Source organism: Octodon degus, unplaced genomic scaffold, assembly GCF_000260255.1.
Source record: "Octodon degus isolate 3935 unplaced genomic scaffold, OctDeg1.0 scaffold00149, whole genome shotgun sequence".
Lineage (NCBI taxonomy): Eukaryota > Metazoa > Chordata > Mammalia > Rodentia > Octodontidae > Octodon > Octodon degus.
This window is the reverse complement of record NW_004524725.1, coordinates 7,227,801-7,239,560: the sequence shown is the minus strand read 5'-3', so window position 1 is coordinate 7,239,560 and position 11,760 is coordinate 7,227,801.

Genomic DNA, 11,760 nt, shown 5'->3' with positions numbered 1-11,760 from the left:
ATTAGAGATGCGTATATTTATCTCTAATGTACCATTTTTGATTGGGTCTTTGAATTTTGGGGGTGCTTATTTCTTTTTTCAATTCTATATATTTCAAGATAAAAGTCTTTTTCTTTAAAAAAATTATTTATTTGTCTACTTGGTTCAGGATCTCACCACATAGACTTGAAGTGATCCTCCTATCTCAGCCTCCCCAGTGCTGGGATTGCTGCGTAAACACAACACCTTGTTTTAGTGACTGACTCAGCATTTCAACAGTGAGCAGGTAGGCCATGTGGTACCTGGAATTCAACCAAAGTCTTTGCACTTGCTAAGCAGGTGCTAGGGACACTGAACGTAGATTTAAGTCCTTTGTCCAAAAGAAAGTCAGCTATTTTTATTTTCTTAATTTGTGGATTTTCTTTTTACTCTATGGTGTTCTTTTGACATACACAAACTTTTGTTTTAAAAATGAGAGATCCCAGTTGCTGTTTTTTTTTAAGTATTTCCCATGCAGTTTGTTTTTGTTCATGAACTCTCTACTTATCCCTATGTTTTAAAGATTTCTACCTTCTCTCTTCTCCAGGCAATTTAGTGTTTCAGTTTTAACATGTAAATCCTTGACCTATTCTGATTTTAGTTTGGTGTGTCATGATACACATGGGTCTAATTTTAGTTTTTGGCATGTGATTAGCATACTTTACAACTCTTATTTCCAGAAAAAATTTGCTGTGCAATAACACAAGTGTAGCCCTCTAATAATGCTGACTACAGAATTTTGAACTATAATTCTCAGCTAATATAATAGTGAATTATTTTATACTGTGAAACAGTGGTTCGAGTGAGTAAATTGAGTTTCATGTCAGTAAACGAACTCTTGTGGAATGAAAAATACTCTAACAATCACTGTTTCTTAACTCTAATATTTAAATATCATTCCTTGGCAAATTTACCTTAATTATTGAAAGGCCCTTTATCTTCCTTCACAATGTGATACAGTGATAATGTTTAAACATCCACTGGTTTGTATATGCCCAGAACCAGTAGTGAAAAAAACTTTATTATGAAATCTCAAATAATAAAATATTAAATAACTTTAATGTACACTAATTTCATTCTCTAAGACAAATCTTCAAATATTCAAGCCTAAATGGATTTAATATATTGCACAAATTATTAACATGGAATTAACCAACTGAGCTTTGATTTAAGCACAATAAACTTCCCTTAATAATCAAGAGCGTAGTTCAGAAGAGCAGAAGCAATCACCTCTGCTTCTTTCTCATTATGTTCCTAATCTTACCAATCATATTTATTATTATAGAGGGATATCCTGAGTTCCTTCTTATTGAGGTCTTTGCAAAAGTTACCAAGTAAAATTTGCCAATGCATGAAAATAGAATGCATGATGCAGGTAGAATATGGCACATAAAGTGGGAAGAAATCAGAATCTCTGCCTCATCTGTCTGTGTGTACTAAAGCTAATGGAGGGTGAAATTTGTTTCTTTAGGTAATTTTCAGTGAACTGATTGCCCTCATAAATTTTCTCTTCATAATTCTAATTTTAACTTCCTGGTGTCCTCTGTTCACATCCTTCCACTTGGCAGCGCAGTCACATAGTACTCCATGATGAAGGTAATCAGAAGAGGGCTCTGAAATTTTAAGCTCTTGATTATTTTGCACAGCTGTAAACTTAAGTAGTTAAAAGAATAGTACCTATTCCCTCATTTAAAACAAGTATTATTTAAAGTTTGCTATCACTAATTTAATCTGGAAAAAATGACAATTAACCAAAAACATAAAAACGTAAACCTTTATTTATAATTGTTTCAAGAAAAAAGTGCATACCTTATAGAAGGTTTACTTCCCACAAAATATGTTGTCTTTAATGGTTTTAATTGTACGAGCATTGGAATATGAATTGCGGACTTACAAAACAACGTAAAGGATACAGAGGGGAAAATGCTTTCAATCTTTAGAGCTGGAAAGATTGATTAAACAGAATATTGTGCTAAACATGAAGTATCAAAACTGAAAGGACAAACTAATTATTAAATCATATATAAATTCATTTTTTGCATAATGATAATTTGTTCTTAATTTGTAATAACTGAAAATTCTTCACAGTTTTCAAATCCTTCTCATCAATTCCAATATTCTCACAAGGAATATGTAGCACTCATTTCAGAATGTGTGTTGACAGAATAAATTAGTAAGGACAATGGTTAGAGTGAAAGGAAAAATTCACTAATTTAGCACCTACCAATTAATGTGGCTTGCATTGTTGTATATGTTTTAGACAAGTTCTATTTCTTACACTATTTTGGCCTTGTGTACTTTGTTGTTTTTGAGACAAAGTTTCCCTATCAGGCTGGTCTTAAGCTCCTTTTATGGCCAAGATTTGTCTCAAACTCAAAATCATCTTCCCATCTCAGCCTCCCAAGGGGTGGGATTGCTGATGTGAACACTACACCCACCCTCTTGTGTAGTATTTGAAAAAGTGGAATGAAAATTTAAATAACTCTTTCAGAATTTCATACATAGTAAGCTGGAAAGTGAAAGTGCACATTTTATTCAATGATGTGTTATTACTTGTAAATAACTATGAAAATTCAAGTTGAAATGCAAGAGATGTTTATATTAACTCATTATCGGAAAATCTAAAATCCATCTCATCAAAACACACAGGATGCACTTCCAAACCTGAAAATTAAAGTCTTTCTTCTTAATACTAAACAAGATGGCATAATTTATAATTTTCTTCACTTCTCTGGAAATAGTTATCCAATTTCATCTATGAGATGCTAGGGAGAATTCAGTCTAAAAGAAGATTAATTACTTTAGTTCTGAATGTAAGACAAATTATCATAATTGAATTGATTTAAGAATATTTTCTAAAATTAGTATAACACACAGTTCTAATGCACTAATACCAAAAGCATTAAAATGTAACCAGGAAAATTTGCTTAGTAAGGATGAAATATATTATTTCTAAAGAAATTAGTAAACAATTCAATATGTTGTCTGAGTTCCATGTCATACTTTGAAAGATAAACTACTACCTAATGAAATGGCCTGAGAAAAATTTAACTATCATCTTGAACTTCCACTTCATTCAAATATATTTTAAGATGAATTATGAGAACGTTGTAGAATGGAAGTGAGTTTCCAGATACTGAGAAGCTCAATTTTTGCTTCAGGAATACTAAAAAGCAAGTGGCTTGGGCCAGGGAGATAGCTCAGTTGAATAAGTGCTTGCCTGGCAAATGCAAGGGCCTGAGTTCAATCCCTGGTTCCAAAAAAAAAAAAAAAAAAAAAAAAAAAAACAAAAACAAAGAAAGAAAAACAAAATAGAATAACTGGATTATGTGTTTTATTTACAAAACTTTAAAATTATGAATAAAAGTTATTACATACACAACATGAAGTTGAATTTGCTTTTTCTCATGAGAAGAGATGCTATTGAATATTTATCAAATATGTTCTTAACATCAAATTTTTGTGCAGCCATCTATCCTTCATGTAGTACATTATAAAGTTTAAAAAGCTTCATAATAAACTTTTTAACAAGTATCTTGAAATAAGCAAGTTAAGTTCTTGCCCACATTTATTCAGTACAATTTGTACCACCTTTAGCAATGTGTTGGTGAAGTATACCTTTCCACATAATGTCATCTGATTTATATTCTTTGCAATTTTCATAACGTGAGTGACTCTATCATGATGCACTTCACACTGCTAACATGATTGCACCTGAAGAGGAGTAGGAGGAGACCCATGGAATTAGCTTTCTCAAAACCATGTTTGTGCCACATTCACCCCTACTAGGATGATGCTTATGCAATTCTATCACCATATAGGGCTTAGAACTTTCTGCATTCCATCATAGAGAGATTTGAAAAAAAAATCCATTTTTCTGAAAATGAGATTCTGAGTAACGACTGCTTAAATTTATAATAACGATCATTTGTCTCAGTTATCTTTCTCTCCTTGATGAGACAAAATACTCGACACCCAAAATTAATGAAGGAGACATTTATTTAGCTCAAGTCAGTGGAGGTTTCAGCCCATATTCAGCTGGCTCCAAGGCAGAGTAGCACAGGGCAGAGAGCAGCTGTTCATGGCAGCAGAAAACAGCAAAAAAACAAAGGGAGCTAGGAAGATTACAGCTCCTTCAAGGACATAGAATGAACCATCCTTCTTCAGTTCCACTTCTGTATCATTAAGTGCTGACTCAATCTAGGGAGGGCCCTCCATGCCCTAGGATGAAGCCTCTGTGCCCTAGAGAGGGAGTGTAGAATTATACAATGTCCATGCCCTTCTCTTGCACAGGATGAGGATGTTTACAAAGTAAGAACCCAGTTTTCTGCTGAGTCACTCAATTAAACTTCTAAACTTCTCAAGTTGACATAATGTATCAACCACTACATTAATTATCACAATTGTTTTTTATTAGTACATGTTTTTAGTATGTAATGTTCAACGATTACTTAATACAAAGGATTCAGTCATAAAATGGGCAATCAAAATGAATAGCCATATCATAAAGGTATTATGAATGGTCGATAAATGCATGAAGAAATGTCCTATATTGCTAATTCCTAGAGATATACAAGCTCATTCAACACTGAGATTCCATCTTATCACAGAATGGCCATCATCAGTAAATCAAATAATAACTAAGGCTGAAGTGGTGGGAGACGAAAACAACCTCTACATTTTTTATATGAATATAAAGTAGTTCAAATTGGAAAATACTACTGAGATTCCTCTAAAACTTAAAACTGAAAATTTAATTTACTAAAAAGTTCATCTTCAAGATATCTATTAAAGAGTTGAAGAATAGTTTTATAGCAAGGTGTGTATATTCATAGAAGCACAATTTATAACTCCCTGGCTTTTAGCAGATGATTAATTCTAATATTTTACATAGATATTGTTTATGTAAGCGTACTTTAAGACATGGATGTTACATATATTTGTGTTAATTTAAATCTGAAATGGATAGTTCTTAAGAAACCCAAGAACTTGAATTTTTATTAACATTTATTTTTAAATTCAAAGAAATTTATTTGTATGCCTAATGTGACATTACAGCTGGCAAATATTTACATTGATAGTAGAATGAAAGGAAATTACAATTATCTAGCAGAGAACAAACATCAATAACAAATTTGAGGGTACAGAATGAGCTTCCAGCACCGAAGAATAACCAAGAGAGCCATATTTAGAATCCCCCAATGATTTTTAATAACTTTTTTTATTTTTAAATAACTTTTAATTAAGAAAACAACCTAAGAATTTGTTTCTTAGTCATGAATGTATGAAAAATTATAAAATCAATATGAAGTGAATTAAAGTTAATTGTTTAAAGATTAAATAAACTGAATAAATTATAATTAATATAAAAAATCAAAATTTTTCTTTTCATCTTTTTCTTTGCTATTCATTTGCACATAATTCCTTAGCTGAATGATAATCTATGACTAAAATTGTTGTAGTTCACCAAACATCCTCACATAGTTTAGGTAAAGTCTGTCAGTACCACCAGTAGTAGGTTTTAGAAGTGGTCAGCGTTACACTTATCTTTGCAAAGCTATTCAGAAGCATTTCGGGCATTTTGTAATGTATTTTTTCATTCATTTATTACTCTCTTACCAGAGAAAAAAGAGATGTCACTTCCAAAAACAGATCTTTGCTCATTTTCATGAATAATCCTAATTCAGCAGCATAAAATCCAGAGCTAGAGTTCTGTTAAAGCGGCATTGCAGCAGAATAAATGGACAGCATGCATTTAATTTGAAACCCCGATGCTAAGGTTTGGATGTGATTTAGCCTCTAAAGATCCATGAGTTAGTGGAACTTTTCCTGGTGTGGTGATGTTGGAATATACGAAAGCCTTTATTTAATCATGTGGACCCAGTAGGAAGTCTATGGGTTATTGAGCTTGTTGCTCTTGGTATTGAGAGTACAGTAGTTCTAGTCAAAATAAATTGCTGCAAAATCTGGGCCTCCTCCCATCCAGCTCTGTGCTTTTTGGTTTGAACTAAGACTACTTATTTCGGCATCCATACCCACCATGTGGTATCACCAGAGGTTAAAACAATGGTATCTGCCATTGAACATCCAAACTATGGGCAAATAAACACTTTTTCTTTATAATTTAGGGCATCATTCATTTTGTTGTAGCCAGGCAAAGTTGATTTATACACAGAATCTACCACAGTGACTTGTAGAGTAAGCTACTCTATTATAAGTGTCTACTTTAACTCAGATCATACAATATTAAAGAGCAGCTACCCCAGGACAAGATGCAACAGTGAAAAAAGCATGAGTAGCAACAAAACTCTCCCCCTTCAGTGAGGCACAGATGTACTAAGCAACAAAGTATGTAAATTAGCAATTTGGATTTTTAAAAATAAAATAAGAAAAAAAGTGTAAATGGAATGAATTTATGTGGGAGAAATTGTAAAATGACATTAATAATTCAAAGGTACAATTCACACAAATATATTGCGCTGGATACTCAATACAAAACAAGAGGTGCAAAGCACATGCGTTATTATGTACATGGCATGTACAAGACGTGGAATGAATTTGGAACATAAGACAGCAGCAGAAGATTAAAATGGAGACGTTGTCTAGCCAGAATGGCTTTAAATTTAAATCTCAGTGGAATAGATAGGAAAACATGAGAGATATGAATAATGGAATATCAAAATCAGATTTATATTTAAAGAATCAATGTGGATGAAAAGTGAGAAACAGAATGAAGGAAGAGGATGCGTGGGATGTGTGAATGAGGGAGCTATTCCAATGACCAGGATGGCGCTGATAGCAGTGCTGGAAGTCATGTGTATAATTTGAAGGCAATGCCATCAGGACTGCATATGTTTGGGAATATAAAAAGTAGTGGAGTTGTGGTTTGTCACATTTTGGGCCTGAGTATGTGAGTAATGGTGCATGTTACAGAAGCAGAGGGCACATGACAGCAGTTGTAAATTGCCTTCTTGGGCTTCTTCGGTACAAATGGACAGGGTAGATGTCCGATTGCCTCTTCTTAGTTACCATAGTAAGTGTGGTTGTCCAGGCTGCTGAACAGAGATAGGTCAAACAGTGTCCAGAGAGTTAATGTGAATTATTATAAATTATAAATGACAGAAGATTTATGTGATATTCATAGCATAAATATACACAGAAGTGCTACAAGCATACACACGTATATTTATATTCATCTTTGTTTCATCATATAACGAGCTATCCTATTATTGGGTCATATATCTCAAAGACAAAAATGGATGTTCTAATCAATTTTAGGTGCCTGATTTAATACAAATAGTTATTAGTATCATTAATGAAAATAATTGTATGAATTAAGTGAAAAGAGTGTTTATGAAACATTGATGAAATTGTTTACTCTTCATGTTTGATTTTCATTACACATGAGATGTTGTTTTCATTTTATCCATTGTACTATAAGATGGATGATTTCACTTCATCTTCTATGATTTTATAAAGGAAAAGACAATCAGTTGTTTAACCATAGCAACATGAACTTCTGAAACTAATTTTAAAGACAGTGATAAGTGACAGGTTATGATGAGTGTTTCTGACAGCGGCTGAAAAGCAGGGAAGCCCCAGGCGCCTTGCTAATATTTGAGCTCTTCATTTCTGATAACTCTGCATAAAGGCAACACTGCTATCCACTTTTAAACGCAGGTAGTATCCTGTCATAGACCTTCAGTGGCAGACAATAAAAATGAGTTTTGGTTATGACAAATTCTGCCCCCAGTTGAATTACTCATCAAAATTGTTCTGAAAACTGTAGCTTGAATGAATTCTTGGGTACTGTGGACCTTTGAGTTTCTTGGCTTAAACTCACTTGATTTCAGACATGATCTCAGCTCTAAATTACATTATTGAACTACCTTTGTAGAATTTATTTGTAAAATCTTATTTAAAGGATTGTAGGCAATCAGTTTTTGACATACATAGAGGTCAGAAATCAAATAATTAAGTATATAAACTTTAAAATGTTTTTCACTGAGTGGAGATTGGAAATATTAACAATTTGGAGAAAGAAAAGCATTAAGAGGGACATTTAAATATAAATCCAGAAACATTTCAGGCAATATTTCATAGTAGAGGCACTATGCAAATGCAAGAACCACTGTTCTATTTCATATAATGAGCTCAGGGTGGAGACTAAGTTAGAAAATTAAATTTAATGTACAATTCCTAAGTGTAAAGCTATTTGTCAGGGGACTAAACATTTCCTATAGGTTCTAGAGGGAAAATAAAAATGAGTGAAAGCCAAAATAAATTCATCACTGTTCAAATAAAACTGCTGTTCCCTGAAAAGAACTAAGATTGATTCAGTGACTATTTTTTCAGAAACTGGCCCCCTCTGGTTATGGATACCTCCAGAGATTACAAGCAGAAATTGTTGAAAACACTTACATTTCCTATTGATTAAGGGAGCTGGAAGACAAATCTTAAAAATTCATAAAAGGCTGACACTCTGCAGGAAAACTGAATAACAGTTTTCTATCCTTCCTCTCACTTCTACAGGAAATTTTAGAAAAATTTACATTCAAAACAGCTGAATTATTTGGACATGGGTAATATTCACAGGTGCTATAGACTGCAGAAGTTTAATGGTAATTAAATTTACAAATGGAATCACCACAAAAAGTCTTCCAGGAGGATTATCGATAAAAAGTCAGGTTTTACATAAATAGGCATATTTAGCTCATACTTTTTGGACATTAATCCAACATAGAATACTTAGACACTGAATGCTTACCATACCTTGTTTCTTGATTTTGGAGGTGATATTTTCTAGCCTGAGAAAAATTACTTCCTTGGGCTGAGGAGATAGTTTGGTGGTTTAAGCACCTTCATGGCAAGCACAAGGACCCAGGTTTTGTACCCAGCACTGCATGCCATGTTGTTGGGTGCGCCGTGCTGACCACTGAGTCTGGGTGTCATGGCTCATACCTATATTTTATGGGGAGGCTGACAGAGGAGGATACTAGGAGTCCAGAGCTCTGTAGCGAGATCCTGTACCAAATAAATAAATAAATAAATAAATAGATAGATAGATTTTAAAATCATTTTTAAAAAAAGAAAATTTGTTTCCTTGAATAATCAGAATACAGTCCTTTGAAAATGACAACATACTACAGGAGAAATAAATCCATAGAAAGGGTAAAATATATGAAAATAGAGGCACAGGAACTGTATCTTATACTAAAAATGAAACAGAAAGAATAATCAAATTTTAAAATAAATGGACAAATGGCAAAGCATCCATGTTTATGGCAGATAATTTCATAGGTGCAATCTAAAATTGTTACGGGTATTTATTTATTTATTTATTAAGTATTTAGTACAGGGTCTCACTACACAGCTCCGACTGGTAGTGATCCTCCTGTTTTCAGTCTCCCCAGCCTTGGGATTACAGGCATGTGCCCCCACATCTGGACTCAGTGGCTGGCTCAGGGCACCCAGGAGCAGGGCTGGTGCAGCATGCAGCAGCGGCAATTGAACTCCAGTCCCTGCGCTTGCCTAAGCAGGTGCATAGTCAGCTGAGCTACTTCGCTGGCCCTTACAAGTCAACCTTTAACAATGGGAATCAATTAGAAATTATCTTAAATGAACACCAGCAGATAAAATTCTTCCTGGTCAACAGATAATACGGAAAATTCCTGCACAGATTGAATCTGATATTATGAAAGACAGTCACATAAACATAATAATATACGAGGATGCATGTGTTTAGTATTTCTATTTCACTGCTTCTTCTGACTGGTATGAATTTGATTACATACTATTGCTAACATTTTCTTTTCTTGATATGTTGAAGCCATCTCACTTACATAAATTGAAATGCAGTTCTCATGATTTTTCTTTAAGTTATCTTTAAGAGCTTGTAATGAATGGCCTTTTGCAAGTTATTTTTTCTGCACTACTATTCATACAGTTGGATATGTGACAATAATTATGGATAAAGATAGCAACTTCCGTTGTTTATTTGTTTGTATGGTTTTCGAGGCAAGCTCTCACTACATATTGCAGGTGGTCTCAAATTCACTGATGTAGCCCAGGCTAGCCTCAAGCTTACAGCAATCCTCCTGCTTCAGCCTTCCAGCTCCCGGGAGTATAGACATGAGTCACACACTTAACTAACTTTCAGATTTTTTTAAATTTACGAATAAATGGTTAACAAGCAATGCAAATAAACTTGGTAAAAGATAAGCTGATAATCATGATTGGAGGTGAGATTATTGTGGTTTCATCTATATCCTACTGCTTTAAATTTATTTTCCCAAGTACAGAGTTCAAATATAAGAGAAATTTAAGTCACAGAAGAAGAAAAGATTAGGAGGTTGAGGAACAAATTTTAAATAATCTTTTTTTAAAGAGGACTCCTAGCCAGGCACATTGGTGTATGCCTGGAATCCCAGAATTTGCAGAAGATGATATAGGAGGGTCCCAAGATCCAGCCTATCCTGGACATTGTGGCAAATTAACTAGATACTGTTTCAGCATAAATATGAAAGTGTGAAGAATGAATCAATAACTCGAGGGCTGGAGATTTTCATCGATGAAAAGTTTCTGAGTTCAATTCCTACTAGTGCAAAAGGTCTGAAAGTACTGGGTGTTGAGTTTACCAGATAAACTATTTTCTGTGCAAAGTTAACTTGAGGGTAAAAAGAACAATGCTGTGCTCCTCCCAAGATCTTCTAGTGGGGTTTGCTTTCCTCACACGCTCAAGCTACTCCAGAAACCTGCACAATGGGGTTGAAATGTCACCCCTTCATTTGCATCTGAGCATACCACAGTTAACACTGGCCCCAAAGTAGATCCACAAGGCTTTAGCTATCCTGTGGAGAGCAGAGGTCTAAGCACTTTTAATATTATTCACAGAAATTTGGAGTAGCTAGGGAAAAAGATCTAGAGAATCTGTTTTAGAAATAGACATAATTATCTGAGAAAATGGTCAACATATCTATTATGTGACAGTGGATATTATATACAATATAGACATAATAAAATTTTAATGCATGTATATTTATGTCCAGTAAAGTAACACATAAGAAGAATCAAATTTTTAATATTTAGGTCCTGGAAAATGATATGTATTTGATTTTCACTATTCTAATATTACATCTTTTATTGTTTGAAGTTTCTCCATGCTGAATATAATTATTTTTACAAGTAGAAAATAAAAGTAAACATTGAGCTTTTTGCCCAAATAATTTTGATGTATTTACTTTATTTGTTAATGCATTTGTAATTTTCAACAATAATGAGTTTATAAAATACTTATATTTCATTATATTCTATTCCAGAAATATTTAGATTAAAACAGGTGAAATATTTGTCCTAATAATTATAGATGGGGTATTTCTGAACTCAAATTGAACAAGAAATAACAGGAGTAAATAAATTAGAGGGCCCAGGGAGATGGCTCAGTAGAATCAAAGTACTTGTTGTTCTTTGATTTATTAATAATTGCAATTGTTTCTTTAGTAAAATGAAATACTAACATTGTTTTTTATTTTAATTTATTTAATAGGAGTCACATAGAGTCTTGCTATGTATTTCAGACTGGCCTTACCCTTTTCATGTAGCTCAGCCTTCCTTGAGCTCAAAGTGAGCCGTGAACCTCAGCATCTTGAGTGCTGGGAGTAGGGTCACATGCCACTATGCCCAACCTTGGTGTGCTTTTAATGCACATTTCTCTAATGGCCAGAGATGTTAAACATTTTCATA